Source organism: Pinus tabuliformis, chromosome 3_2 (genome assembly GCF_031772625.1).
Source record: "Pinus tabuliformis cultivar Carrire ecotype Pingquan chromosome 3_2, CPIR1, whole genome shotgun sequence".
NCBI lineage: Eukaryota > Viridiplantae > Streptophyta > Pinopsida > Pinales > Pinaceae > Pinus > Pinus tabuliformis.
This window is the reverse complement of record NC_142302.1, coordinates 709,502,843-709,516,310: the sequence shown is the minus strand read 5'-3', so window position 1 is coordinate 709,516,310 and position 13,468 is coordinate 709,502,843. Positions and strand designations below refer to the sequence as shown.

Genomic DNA, 13,468 nt, shown 5'->3' with positions numbered 1-13,468 from the left:
TTAATTCTCAGAAATCCCAAATCCAAATACACCATTTTTATTCACAGAAAACCCAATTCCAAATAAACTCTTATTATTCACAGAAAATCCAATCGACTACTTACAGATCATACATTTATATCTAACCATCTTATGTATTCTTGAGTCTTAACCCCCTACTGCAATATCCATAACATAAACTAGTTTATTCAAGAAAAATGAATACTTATCTGTTTAATCCAGACTACTAAGGAATTTGATAAGAAAAGAACTTGCTAACCATCCAACCTGTGAGTCTCACAATCACGTCTAGGCCTCCCCCCGAGCCTCTTGGCTTCCAAACTAGTTAAGATGAAACCATTACAGGACCTCAAGATTGTTGTCCAGTCCAAAATGACTTTTTTCTAAAGGTTTCCACTGGCTACTACCAGATCTAAAATCCCTTCTCAGTTTTCCACTCTCAGACAACGTCCTACCCTCCTCTCTCTCTCTCTCCCCGAGAGGCAAAATTATTTTTCCTTTTTGTTTTCATTGCCTCAAGAATGAGTAACTATTTTTTCTTAACTACCTGGAAACCAAGATCCTCTTTTCAAGTATTTTATATCTTTCCTTAACTAAGCAAAATTTAACATAATACTTAACAAAAAAGAAATATCTGTTGAAAATAATACTGAGAGGGGGGAGTGAATCAGTATTATCAAATTCTTCTTCAATTTATACAAAGATTTGCAGATTTGACTAATGAAACTTGCGAATGCCTTCCAGACTTATAATTTAATTTATTCTTCAGATGTTGATCATTAATCTGTGTCAGAACCATATAACAGTAAGCAGGAACAGAAAAGCAGAGCAGACAGTCACACAAAAGAACACAAGATATAAGGTGGAAACCCAATGTGGGTGAAAACCACCTGCTGCAATACGTCTCTATCTTCTTTCAATTAGAAACTTTTTTTTTACAATGATTCTGTACTGGTACAGCTTTATACCAGCACGCAGGGTTCAACCTGCAGAAGGCTACAACCTTCTCTCGTTCTCCAAACTCTCCTGGAAGGGAGCTACAACCCCCTTAGCTCTTGTACTAACTGAGGTACTAGTACGTAGGTGCTGATCTACAGAAGACTTCTCTTTTATTCCAAGGACCACGTTTCATAAATTTTCAGACTGGATCCATGAATATCAATCAAACATCATATAGATCTGCAATCAACCAACTTCCTTGTACAAATACTGAAACAATAACTTCTCAGAACATAGTACCAGTAACCAGACACCAATTCAGAACCCTGAACACTGCAGTAATAGACAAAAGCAGCTAAAACATATTTCAAGAAAAGTCCGCAACTTCACCAATAGAACCCTGCGTACGTACGCAGTATTCACTTCCTTAACCTGCGGGTATCCGCGCTTCTGCTGTGTTGAGCCTGCGGGTATCCGCACCTTCGCTGTGTCAAACCTGCGTATATCCGCGTCTGCACTGTGTCTAGCCTACGGGTATCTGCGCCTGCGCTGTGTCGGACCTGTGGGTATAGATAATTTATCAGACTTCAATTATACCCCAGATTATCAGATTTACAGATCTGATCATGCGCCAAAGAGATCTCGACCCATCAGTAGATCTGTCTTGTAATGCTCAGGTTTCTCCTTGATTCAGGTCCAGCTATAACTCGCCAACCGATCACCAGTATTTCAGATCTTGCTCTTCTCAAGATATTCAACACATTAGTCACTCCAGCCAAATGATCTCCTTTCCTTTTTATAGTCAAGGCCTTACTCAAACCATGGTTCAAAACCATAGAGATCCAATACTAGGGACCCAATACCTTGGTTCAATACTTTAGATGCAAAACCACGGACCAAACCATAGGTTCAAAAATGTCGGACTAAATACCATGGACCAACCATAAGATTTCCCACGTGCGTGCTTTTCTCTGCATGAAAGTACGTGAACTTTACGTACGCACTTTTTGTTTTGTACACCTGCGTATATGTACACACCTTTTGTTCGGCGCACCTGTGTATATCCGCAGCTTTGTGAACAGGAACCTGTGGGTATCTCATTTTCTACTATTTTGAGAGCCTGAACTTGTGATCTGCTATTTGAGTGAGTTGCCATCAAGGACAACACTTATGTCATCGAGCCAAACCTGTGTCATAATGCCAACAATCTCCCCCTTTGGACTTGATGGCAACCCAAAGTCACTCAAAGTCTTTCCTCACCCTTTGACATCAAGGGCAAAGGGTTATGCTCCCCCTGAGTACATGTTGAAATCTCTACTTTGCGGTGTTGTCCAAGCTCCCCCTGACATATAGGCGAGATCTGCAAGAAGATGTTCTACAAAAGAAATTTGACTTTATACATCATAACTGACCTTCCTATCACCAAAGACTCATACATACGACTCCCAACCAAGAGGGGATACATGATATAATAAGCACATTACATTATCCATCCCAAGCATAGTGGGGCATCCAAGATAGGTCGTTACATGACCTAGACAAAAGAAATATAGAGACAAAATATCAGCAGCATTTGTCAATCATTATTCAGATCAGTGCCCATGCTCTCCTTCTGCACTTGCTCCTCCTGAAATCAAAACAACTAAAGAATTGAACCAAGATCTTCTATGATAATGCCAATAATGCATTATTAGAAGAATATATGCTCCCCCTGAACCTGTGCCAGATGGTCTCTGACAGACCCATATCGGACTCTTCTCATCCTTGCTTTTCTTCAAGTCGATTGTACCCACATAAACCAACGTATGTACGCGTATACCCCATATGAAACTCGCGTACAACCAACAATCTCTGAAACAGACAAGATTCAACAGCAAGATGATGCATCAACTACCCCCAACTTTTGTCTGAGGTATTCAAAGGTCTCCCTGGGCAGTGGTTTGGTGAGAATATCAGCAACTTGTTCCTTAGAGGGAACATACTCCAATTTGACCTTTTGTTCAAGCACTTGTTCTCGGAGAAAATGATACTTGATCGGTATGTGCTTAGTCTTTGAATGCATGATAGGATTCTTTGAAATACTGATTGCACTTGTATTATCACATAAAATGGAGATAGGTGGAGTGCAAGTGATTTGAAGATCTTGCAATGTTTGCATCATCCAAAGGAGTTGTGTGCAGCAAGATGCAGCAGCTACATATTCTACTTCAGCAGTAGATCATGCAATAGAGCTTTGTTTTTTGTTGAACCAAGGTACTAATCTAGGACCCATGAAGAATGCACCACCACTAGTGCTTTTCCTGTCATCCACGCTTCCTGCACAATCCGCATTTGTGTATGCATGAAGTGTGAGATTTGTACCTCTAGGATACCACAAGCCATAGTTTTGAGTTCCTTGAAGATACTTGAAAATTCTCTTAACTACCTGAAGATGAGTTTCGTTTGGATTTGCCTGAAACCTTCCAACTATTCCCACTGCATGCATAATGTCTGGTCGGGTACCTGTTAGATAGAGCATACTACCAATCATGGATCTATAGGTTGGTTGATGTACTGCTGCCAATTCATCATTTGCATTGAGGCTGCATCTTGTCACCATAGGGGTACATACTGGTTTCGAATCCTCCATCCCATATTTCTTCAAGATCTGCTTGAGATACTTGGTTTGTGATAGAAAAATGCCATCTTTGTTTTGTTGGACTTGTAAACCAAGAAAATATGTGAGCTCACCAAGCATGGACATTTCAAACTCTTTCTGCATCACCAAGGCAAAATTTTGACTCATGTCTTCTTCATTGCTACCAAAGATGATATCATCAACATACACAACAAGTATCAGCAACTTATCATTGTCAATTTTTATATATAGATTGCTATCAGTTGATCCTTTTATAAAACCTTGTTGATGGAGGTACTTATGCAACCGATAATACCACCCCCTTGGAGCCTGTTTAATGCCATAGAGAACCTTTTTGAGTCTGCATACAAGTTTTGTATCATTTCCAAGAATAAACCCATCTGGTTGTTCAATACAAACTTCTTCATTCAAGTCTCCATTCAAAAAGGCAGATTTTACGTCCATCTGAAATATTTTGAACTTTTGAAAGCTAGAGAGAGCAAGGAACATTCTTATAGCCTCAAGTCTGGCAACTGGTGCAAACGTTTCTTCAAAGTCTATGCCTTCTTGTTGCGCATATCCTTTACAAACAAGTCTTGCCTTGTTTCTAACCACGTCCCCATTTTCATTCAGCTTATTTTTGAAAATCCATTTTGTCCCTATGACATTCTTATCTTTTGATCTAAGAACCAATTCCCAAGTATTATTCTTTTCAAACTGCTCGAGTTCTTCCTCCATGGCCTTGAACCAGCATTCATCTTTGCAAGCCTCTCTTACATTCTGCGGTTCAATTGAGGAGAGCAATGCTAGATAGCTTGAAGCCTCTGAAATGGTTCTTCTTGTTTGTACACCTGCCTCTTTCTGCCCCAAAATTTGAGATTCTGGATGATTCTTCTGAATGTATCTGGATGGAGTGTTTTCTTCTATCCTTATCTGTTCTTCTGGTGCCTCATGGGTTTCTTCTTTTTCATGGATCTGATTTGATGTTGACGGATAGTCTTCGCCATCTTCGAAATCTTCAGATTTTACCTGCCTAGGAGTGTTTCCTTCTTCATCAACCACTACATCAATGCTTTCAACAATTTTACCAAGTCTTTTATTGTAACATTTGTAAGCTTCGTTGTGGGGAGAGTAGCCAAGTAAAATGCCTTCATCTGCTCTAGCTTCAAACTTGCCAAGATTTTCATCAGTCCTTTTAATGTAGCATTTGCTTCCAAAAATTTTGAAGTATTTTAATGTGGAAGTCTTACTATACCAAAGTTCATGAGGAGTCTGAGTGTTGTTTACCTGGATGTTTGTCTTGTTGAGAATAGTAACAATGGCAAATGCGGCTTCACCCCAGAAGGTTGCGGGAGTTCCAGACTCATCAAGCATAGCACGAGCCATTTGTTGAACCGTTCTGTTCATCCTTTCCACAACTCCATTCTGCTGAGGAGTCCTTGCAGCAGAAAATTCCCTTCTTATTCCATGTTCTTCACAAAAATTGAAAAATTCATCTGAGGTAAATTCCCCTCCTCGATCAGATCTGAGGCATTTGATTCTGCGATCTGATTCGTTTTCAACCAAAGCTTTGAATGACTTGAACTTTTCGAAAGCTTCATCTTTATACTTCATGAGTCCTATCCAACACATCCTTGAAAAGTCGTCAATGAACAATATGAAATACTCTTCTCCTCAAGGTGACCTCTTCCTAGTTGGACCACATATATCGGTGTGGACAAGTTCAAGTGGCCTGCTAGCTAATCCTTCCTTCTCAAGGAAATTAGTTCTGGTTTACTTGCCAAATTGACATGATTTGCATATTGTATTGTCTAGAATTCTGATGTCAGGAAGATCACGAACTGCTTGATATTTGCATGCTTTCCTTATCTGAGAGAAGCTAAGATGCCCCAGTCTTCTATGCCATAGCCAGTGTTCATCATTCTTGCTTAAATAACATTGTTGTTGTTCTCCCTTGAGTACGTATAAGTTATTAGGAGTTCTTATGCCTCTGATCAATATCTTTCCTGTATCAAGCTCACAAACAATACAACCGTTTGATCGAAATATTACCTCAGTTCCTTGATCACACATCTCACTGACACTCAATAGATTATGCTTTAAGCCATCAACATACATAACATTTCTAGCCTTGACCTTTTCTTTCAAACGAACAGAGCCTTTACCTTTGATGAATGCAAGGGTGTCATTTCCAAATGAGACCTTCTTTTCCTTTTCTAAGGCACTATATGACTGAAGTTTTTCTTTATTACCTGTCATATGTTTCGGGCATCCACTGTCGATGTACCATTGATTTTCCTGTCCTTCCGCATATAAGGCTATCCCACATCTTTCCGGTTGCGTTTCTTTCTTTTTCCATGTTTTGGAACTCAATGAAGCTTGCTCCTTCTGATTTGTTTGCCGAAACCTGCTTCTGCATTCAGAATCTTCATGACCGAAGTTGTTACAGATAGAGCATTCTATTTCATTTTCAAGAGCAGAGAAGTTATTGTAGGTTCTTTTCATGATTCTTGTCATACTCCTTTGTTTTTTAGCTTCCCTACTCATGATGGTCTTGTAGGCAACACATTGAGCAGCTTTATGACCAAAGTTATGACAAGAGAAACATTGGCCATTGAAGAAATTCCTGCGATTATCAAATCTACCAACCATATGATTGTAGTTTCCATCCATTCTTGAGCCAAATTGAGAATGAGTTACCTGTGGTTGGTTGAAGCTTCTATTCATCCTTGAAGTAGATTGCCCCCGATTTACTTGATAATCTTTGATCATTCTTGAAGCAAATTGTCCCTGATTTACCTGGTGATCTGCATTATGCTTTTGTTGTCAATTGTCAACTTGTTCACTTCTCCTTGCTGCATCAAGATAACTTTTGGAGGTGGATGGCTTCTGTGCTTGCTTCTGAGCTTGAGATGCTTCTTCGGAATACCCGAGACCTATCTTGATTAGAGGAGAATGCTGCACTTTGATAATCTCATCTAGAGTTTCAAATCCTTTAGCAAATCTGAGATTAAGGGCTTTTGTTTTCTCAATTTCTTTTCTAAGTCCCACAATTTCACATTCTAACTTTTCATTGTGTTTATCTTTTTCAGCAAGTTGGAATGTTAGAGTATTTATAATCATATTCTTTTCCTCTAAACAAACTTTAAGTTTAGAAATTTCTTCATAAAGACCACCTTCATTTATAGCATCCAAGAAATCATCATCTTCAAAAGCCATTAAAAGTCTATCATCATTACCTTGTTCATCTTCATCACTATTTGACAATCCATCACCGTCTTCATGCGTGTAATAACTCTTTTTATTTACATTCTGTTTTCTGTTCCATCTAACAAGTTCCTTACCTTTGTCCAGTTCATCTTTATGAGGACATTTTGCAGCGTAATGACCGACTCTTCCACAAGCAAAGCATTTGAAAGGTAGCTTACCTCTGAATCTTCCAGATCCCCGTTGAAGGTTCTTGACAAAATTTGATTCTTCCTCATCTTCTGTCATATGTCCTGACTCATAGTAATCTCCTTTTCCTGAAGCCTTGAATGCAGCTTCTCTCCTGTCTGATGGTCCTCCTTTTCTCATTTCGTAAGCAGTTAGAATTCCGTGCAGCTGTGACATGGTAAGGCTCTGTAGATTCTGCTTTTCTTCTATGGTAGAAACTTTTGAATCAAACTTAGGAGACAAAGATCTTAGAACCTTTTCAACCAAAACAACTTCTTTTATTTCTTCACCCAAGTTTTTCATACAATTTACGATCTCATCTATATGTAGGAAATAGCTAGCCACACTTTCATCATTATGCATTCTCAGACTTTCATATTGAATTCTAGGAGTTTTTATTTTTGCTCGTTTTACCTGTTCATCTTCTTCATAGCTCAGAACGATCTTGTCCCATATTTCTTTTGCGCTTTTGAGCTGCATAACCTTGACGAATTCTGATTGAGATAGACTTCCTAGTAGAGTATTGACTGCTTTTGCATTTGTTTATACTATTTCTTACCAGTTGCATCTGTAGGAGTTGCTGACGGAAATGTGTATCTTGTTTCCACAATATCCCAAACTTCTGTACCAAGAGATTGAAGATAGGCAGTGATTCTTACCTTCCAATAGACGAAGTTGCTCCCATCAAAAACCAGTGGCCTGATAGATGCTTCTTTTTCGTAGTTGCTCATGATGATAGATCTTCCTTCAAGCGATCAAGCTTCTTCTGAAGGACCTGCTCTGATACCAATTGTTGAAAATAATACTGAGAGGGGGGGTGAATCAGTGTTATCAAATTCTTCTTCAATTTATACAAAGATTTGCAGATCTGACTAATGAAACTTGCGAATATCTTCCAGACTTATAATTTAATTTATTCTTCAGATGTTGATCATTAATCTGTGTGTCAAAACCATATAACAGTAAGCAGGAATAGAAAAGTAGAGCAGACAGTCACACAAAAGAACACAAGATATAAGGTGGAAACCCAATGTGAATGAAAACCACCTGTTGCAATATGTCTCTATCTTCTTTCAATTAGAAACTTCTTTTTACAATGATTCTGTAGTGGTGTAGTCTTATACCAGCACGCATGGTTCAACCTGCAGAAGGCTACAACCTTCTCTCGTTCTCCAGACTCTCTTGGAAGGGAGCTACAACCCTCTTAGCATGTGTACTAGCTGAGGTACTAGTACGTAGGTGCTGACCTACAGAAGACTTCTCTTTTCTTCCAGGGACCACGTTTCATAAATTTTCAGACTGGATCCATGAATATCAATCAAACATCAAATAGATCTGCAATCAACCAACTTCCTTGTACAAATACTGAATCAATAACTTCTCAGAACATAGTACCAGTAACCAGACACCAATTCAGAACCCTGAACACTGCAGTAATAGACAAAAGCAGCTAAAACATATTTCAAGAAAAGTCCGCAACTTCACCAATAGAAACCTGCGTACGTACGCAGTATTCACTTCCTTAACCTGCGGGTATCCGCGCCTCCGCTATGTTGAGCCTGCGGTATCCGCGCCTTCGCTGTGTCAAACCTGCATATATTCGTGTGTGCGCTGTGTCTAGCCTGCGGATATCCGCGCCTGCGCTGTGTCAGACCTGCAGGTATAGATAATTTATTAGACTTCAATTATACCCAAGATTATCAGATTTACAGATCTGATCATGCGCCAAAGAGATCTCGACCCATTAGTAGATCCGTCTTGTAATGCTCAGGTTTCTCCTTGATTCAGGTTCAGCTATAACTCACCAACCGATCACTAGTATTTCAGATCTTGCTCTTCTCAAGATATTCAACACATTAGTCACTCCAGCCAAATGATCTTCTTTCCTTTTTATAGTCAAGGCCTTACTCAAACTATGGTCCAAAACCATAGAGATCCAATACTAGGGACCCAATACCTGGGTTCAATACTTTAGATGCAAAACCACGGACCAAACCATAGGTTCAAAAATGTCGGACTAAATACCATGGACCAACCATAAGATTTCCCACGTGCGCGCTTTTCTCTGCATGAAAGTGCGTGAACTTTACGTACGCACTTTTTTTTCAGTACACCTGCATATATGTACGCACCTTTTGTTCAGCGCACCTGCGTATATCCGCAGCTTTGTGAACAGGAATCTGCAGGTATCTCATTTTCTACTATTTTGAGAGCTTGAACTTATGATCTACTATTTGAGTGAGTTGCCATCAAGGACAACACTTATGTCATCGAGCCAAACCTGTGCCAAACCTATGTCATAATGCCAACAATATCATTATATTATTTTCCTACCTTCCTCTTCTAAGTATTTTTTAATTTAAATTACCAAATTGTTTCATAGACTATGATAAAAGTAAAAATATGAAAGTAAAGTTCGTAAAAATAATGGCACTATCAATGCTCAAGGGTGTTACATCTTTCCCCCCTTGAGTGAAACACCATCCTCAATGTTTATTCATGTCCTCTGGAACAATTCTGGATATGATTCCCACATCCATCTTTCATCCTCCCAAGTAGCCTCTTTTGGGCTGAAGTCTCTCCACTGCACTTTAACTTGGGTGATGATTCTCTTCCGTAGTGTTGTTTCTCTCCGTTCGAGAATAAGAAGGGGCTCTACCAGAAATTCTTCGTCTGATTCCACTTGTTTCACAGGATAAAATGCCATTAATAATTAATATTTTGTAAACATCTTCAATCCTCATAAAATAATTACTAAACTAAACTTGTACCTGCACTTCTTGCCAATTAATGATGTGTCTAGGGTCATATATGTATTTTTTAACAAGGATACATGGAACACGTTATGGACTCATATGTGGCTGGGCAATGCCAGCTGATATGCAATAGGTCCAATCCTTTCCAATACTTGGAAGGGTCCGCAGTATCTAGGCACTAATTTTGCACATCCCTTCCACTGTAGGGTGCTCTTTTGGGGTCGAACCCAAATATAAATGTGATCTTCCACTTGAAATTCCCTATACGTTCTTTTCTTATCTGCATATGTCTTTTGTCTATCTTGCACAGCCTTCAGATTTTGCCGAATTTTCTTCACAGTACTTTCCATATCCGCTAACATATCGAGTCTCGACATTAACTTGTCCTCTGGGCTATTCTAATTAAAAGGTGTATTACATTTTCTTCTGTAGAGAACCTCAAAAGGACTTAGTTTTAGGGATTTGTGATAGCTATTATTATAGGTAAATTCCACCAAATGGAGGTATTCCTCCCATTTATTGGGTTGTTGCATTACATACATCCGTAGCATATCCTCTAATACCTGATTTACTCGCTTTGTTTTCCCAACTGTTTGGGAGTGATAAGCAATGCTAAACTAAACTTGAGTGCCCAACCCTATTAAAAGAGTTTTCCAAAAAGTAGATGTGAACTTTACATCTCAGTCATAAATCATAACCTTAGGCATCTCATGGAACCTAAAAACCTCACGCATAAATAGTTTGCAATTTGCCTGGTTTTATAGGTGCATTGAATAGGAATAAAGTGGGTTACTTTACTTAATTTATCAACTACTACCATGATTAAATAATTTTGCCTTTAAGTTTTAGGTAGCCATGTGATGAAATCCAATGTAATTACTTCCCACTTCCATTCCAAAATGGGTAAAGGATTAAGCAGTCATGTTGGATGCTGGTGTTCAACTTTAACTTACACTCCAAGCATTTGGCTAAATATTTTGTGATATCCCTTATCATTCTGGGCTAAAAATAGTTTTTCTTAATAGTAGAGAACAATTTTTGATACCCCGGGTGGGTAGCATAGGGTCTTTTATAAAATTCATCTAAAATAAATAATTTAATAACTCGTCGATTGGGAACATATATTCTACCTCTGAAGGTTAACAGATTGTCTTGATTTATCATGTAATTAGTTTGTTGTTTTGAACTGTTCATTTGATTGAACTGCTTCCATAAAAACTTGTATTTTGGGTCTTTATTAGCAGCTTCCATAATCTGATTGTAGAAATTAAATTCTATCTGGCTATATGAAATTTCATAGAGGCGATATGATTTCCTACTCAATGCATCCGCCACCCAATTTTATTTCCTTTAAGATGTTTAATATCGAAATCAAATTCACCTAAAAAGGTTGTCCATCTCGCTTGTCATGCATTCAAATGAGGTTGTTTAAAGAAATTGGTTAAGCTACTATGGTTTTTCATCAAAATAAATTTATTTCCCAACAGATAATGCCTCCATACTTTTAATGCATGCACCACCACGGTTACTTCCAGATCATAAGCAGAATATATTTTCTCATGTTCTTTCAATTTCCTTGATTCGTAGGCAATCACTTTACCCTCTTGCATTAGCTCTCCACCCACTCCCTCTTGACAAGCATCAGTACAGACCACAAACTCCTTTTCTAGATCTGTGATCTTTAATACTGGGGCAGTGGTTAATAAATGTTTTAATAACCCAAAACTATGTTGACATTCATCAGTCCATTTGAAGGTTTTTCCCTTCTTCTGTAGGGTCGTTATAGGATAAGCTATCTGAGAAAATACCTCAATAAAACAGCGATAATACCCTGCTAAGCCCATAAAGGATCAGATGTCTGCAACGTTAGCAGGAACCAACCATTCCATAATAGTTTTAATTTTCTCGGGATCTACAGATATCCCTTTCGTAGAAATCACATGGCCTAAGTATTGTATCCGGTCTTTGTAGAAATCACATTTGCTGAATTTGGCGTATAATTGATGATCTCTTAATGTTTGCAACACAATTTGTAAATGTTTCTTGTGTTCCTCTAAATTTCTGTAATATACGAGAATATCATCAATAAAAATTAGGACAAACTTATCAATATATGGGTGGAATATACCATTCATAAGACTCGTGAAAGTGGTTGGAGCATTGGTAAGCCCAAAAGGCAAAGCCACAAACTCATAATGACCATAGCGTGTTCTAAAAGTTTTTTTTAGGAATATCTTCTTCATTCACCCTTATCTAATGATATCCAGATCGCAAGTCTATCTTAGAGATGTTACAGAGTTTTTTGTCACACCTCCTATTCACTTCCTATTCCATATCCCGAAGTGCCAAAATGTTGACAGATGTGAAGTATATCAATCATGATACACAGACAAAAACATCCCTGAAAAACCAAAGGAAAAGTGCCCTAAGTCAATTCTGAAGAAGGTTAGCTAAACCCCTAATTTTTAGGTCCAATGCACTTTGCTCCACTGCCTCCCCATATTGATGGCAGGTTGCACTGCTTTACGATAGCGCTGCCAGCGCGGGTTTTGATATGAAAACCTACATTGAACCTCTTCTGGCATGTTTTCCCAAAATGGGGGAGAAGCTTTGTATGCTAGAAACTTCGAGAACAACGAGCTGGATATTGGTTGTTGTAGATATGGTCAATCTCTCCCATTTGGAGCTCTTGATCTTATCATTATGGGCCTTCCCCTTGAGATGTGGACCTTCCTCCCTCTTTTTTGGATCCTGAACTCCCTCTCCCTTCCTATAAATCAACTCCCTTTCATCCCCAAATGGTTGGTCCTTGATTACCTACATTCCTCTACTGAGATTATGCCCAAATGTTGCTCATTCTAACTTGGAGGAGTGTTTGAAGAGTCTTTGCTTGGACTTGTACATCCACCAAAAGGAGGTCTCCAACATCAATGCATAGTTTGTATGCTTCCCTTTTTATCTTATTAATAGATACATCTGATGTTCACTTTCCATAATTGTGTAAATGTTTATGCTTTTAGGTTAATATTCCTTGATCTATTAATTAGTTTATGTTTTATGTATGCAATATATGCTCTTTTACTTCGTATTTATCTTTGATATTTCTTGCAGGTATTCGAACGTGAAGAACAAGTAAGGAGCGAGCCTGGAAGTGAAGGAATCAAATTCATCTCCAAAGGATTGAGCGATTAGCATCAAAGCGAGGTAGGCCACTCTCTCTTTGCATTTGTTAAACATAAGCTAAGAAAATGTATGTTAGTTTGTTTAGTTTGTTGCTAGACCCACTCATTGGGCTAGAGAGATTGCCTCCGTCCGTAGGGGCATTTGCCTTCACAGCAAAATGGTGACTCCACCCCGATCATAAATAGTTGGCGATCCACATCCCACCAACTAATCAAATGTTGTAGTAACTCATGATGGGATCTAATCCCAGGAATCCTGAAGAACTTGAGAAACTTGCATGCTCTTAGGGCATCAATACAATTCGGATTCTAAGTTGCTTGATGTTCTTCAGCTTTGTGTCCTCTTTCTTTCCATTCAACCACCATTGTGGACTGATTATCCTATGGAAAATTAATAAAACAACATTTCACGAGATTCCATGGAAATCAAATTGAATAAAAACCTTTCAACATGGAGGATTTCACAATAAATTTTTACCTTGACACCAGCGCGATTGTGTGTGAATTTTTACGCGCTTCCAGTGCATTAGCCTAGTTGA

General features: G+C 38.6%; 1 long non-coding RNA gene across 1 annotated transcript in view; it reads left to right on the top strand.

The window, feature by feature from the left end:
• LOC149182620 (uncharacterized) overlaps positions 1-12,957 on the top strand; it is a 183,132-nt gene extending 170,175 nt beyond the window's left edge. Inside the window, exon 3 of the long non-coding RNA XR_016256769.1 lies at positions 12,859-12,957. This is a non-coding gene — a long non-coding RNA (uncharacterized LOC149182620). The remainder of the gene's footprint in view (positions 1-12,858) is intronic.
• Positions 12,958-13,468: the final 511 nt, after the last annotated feature.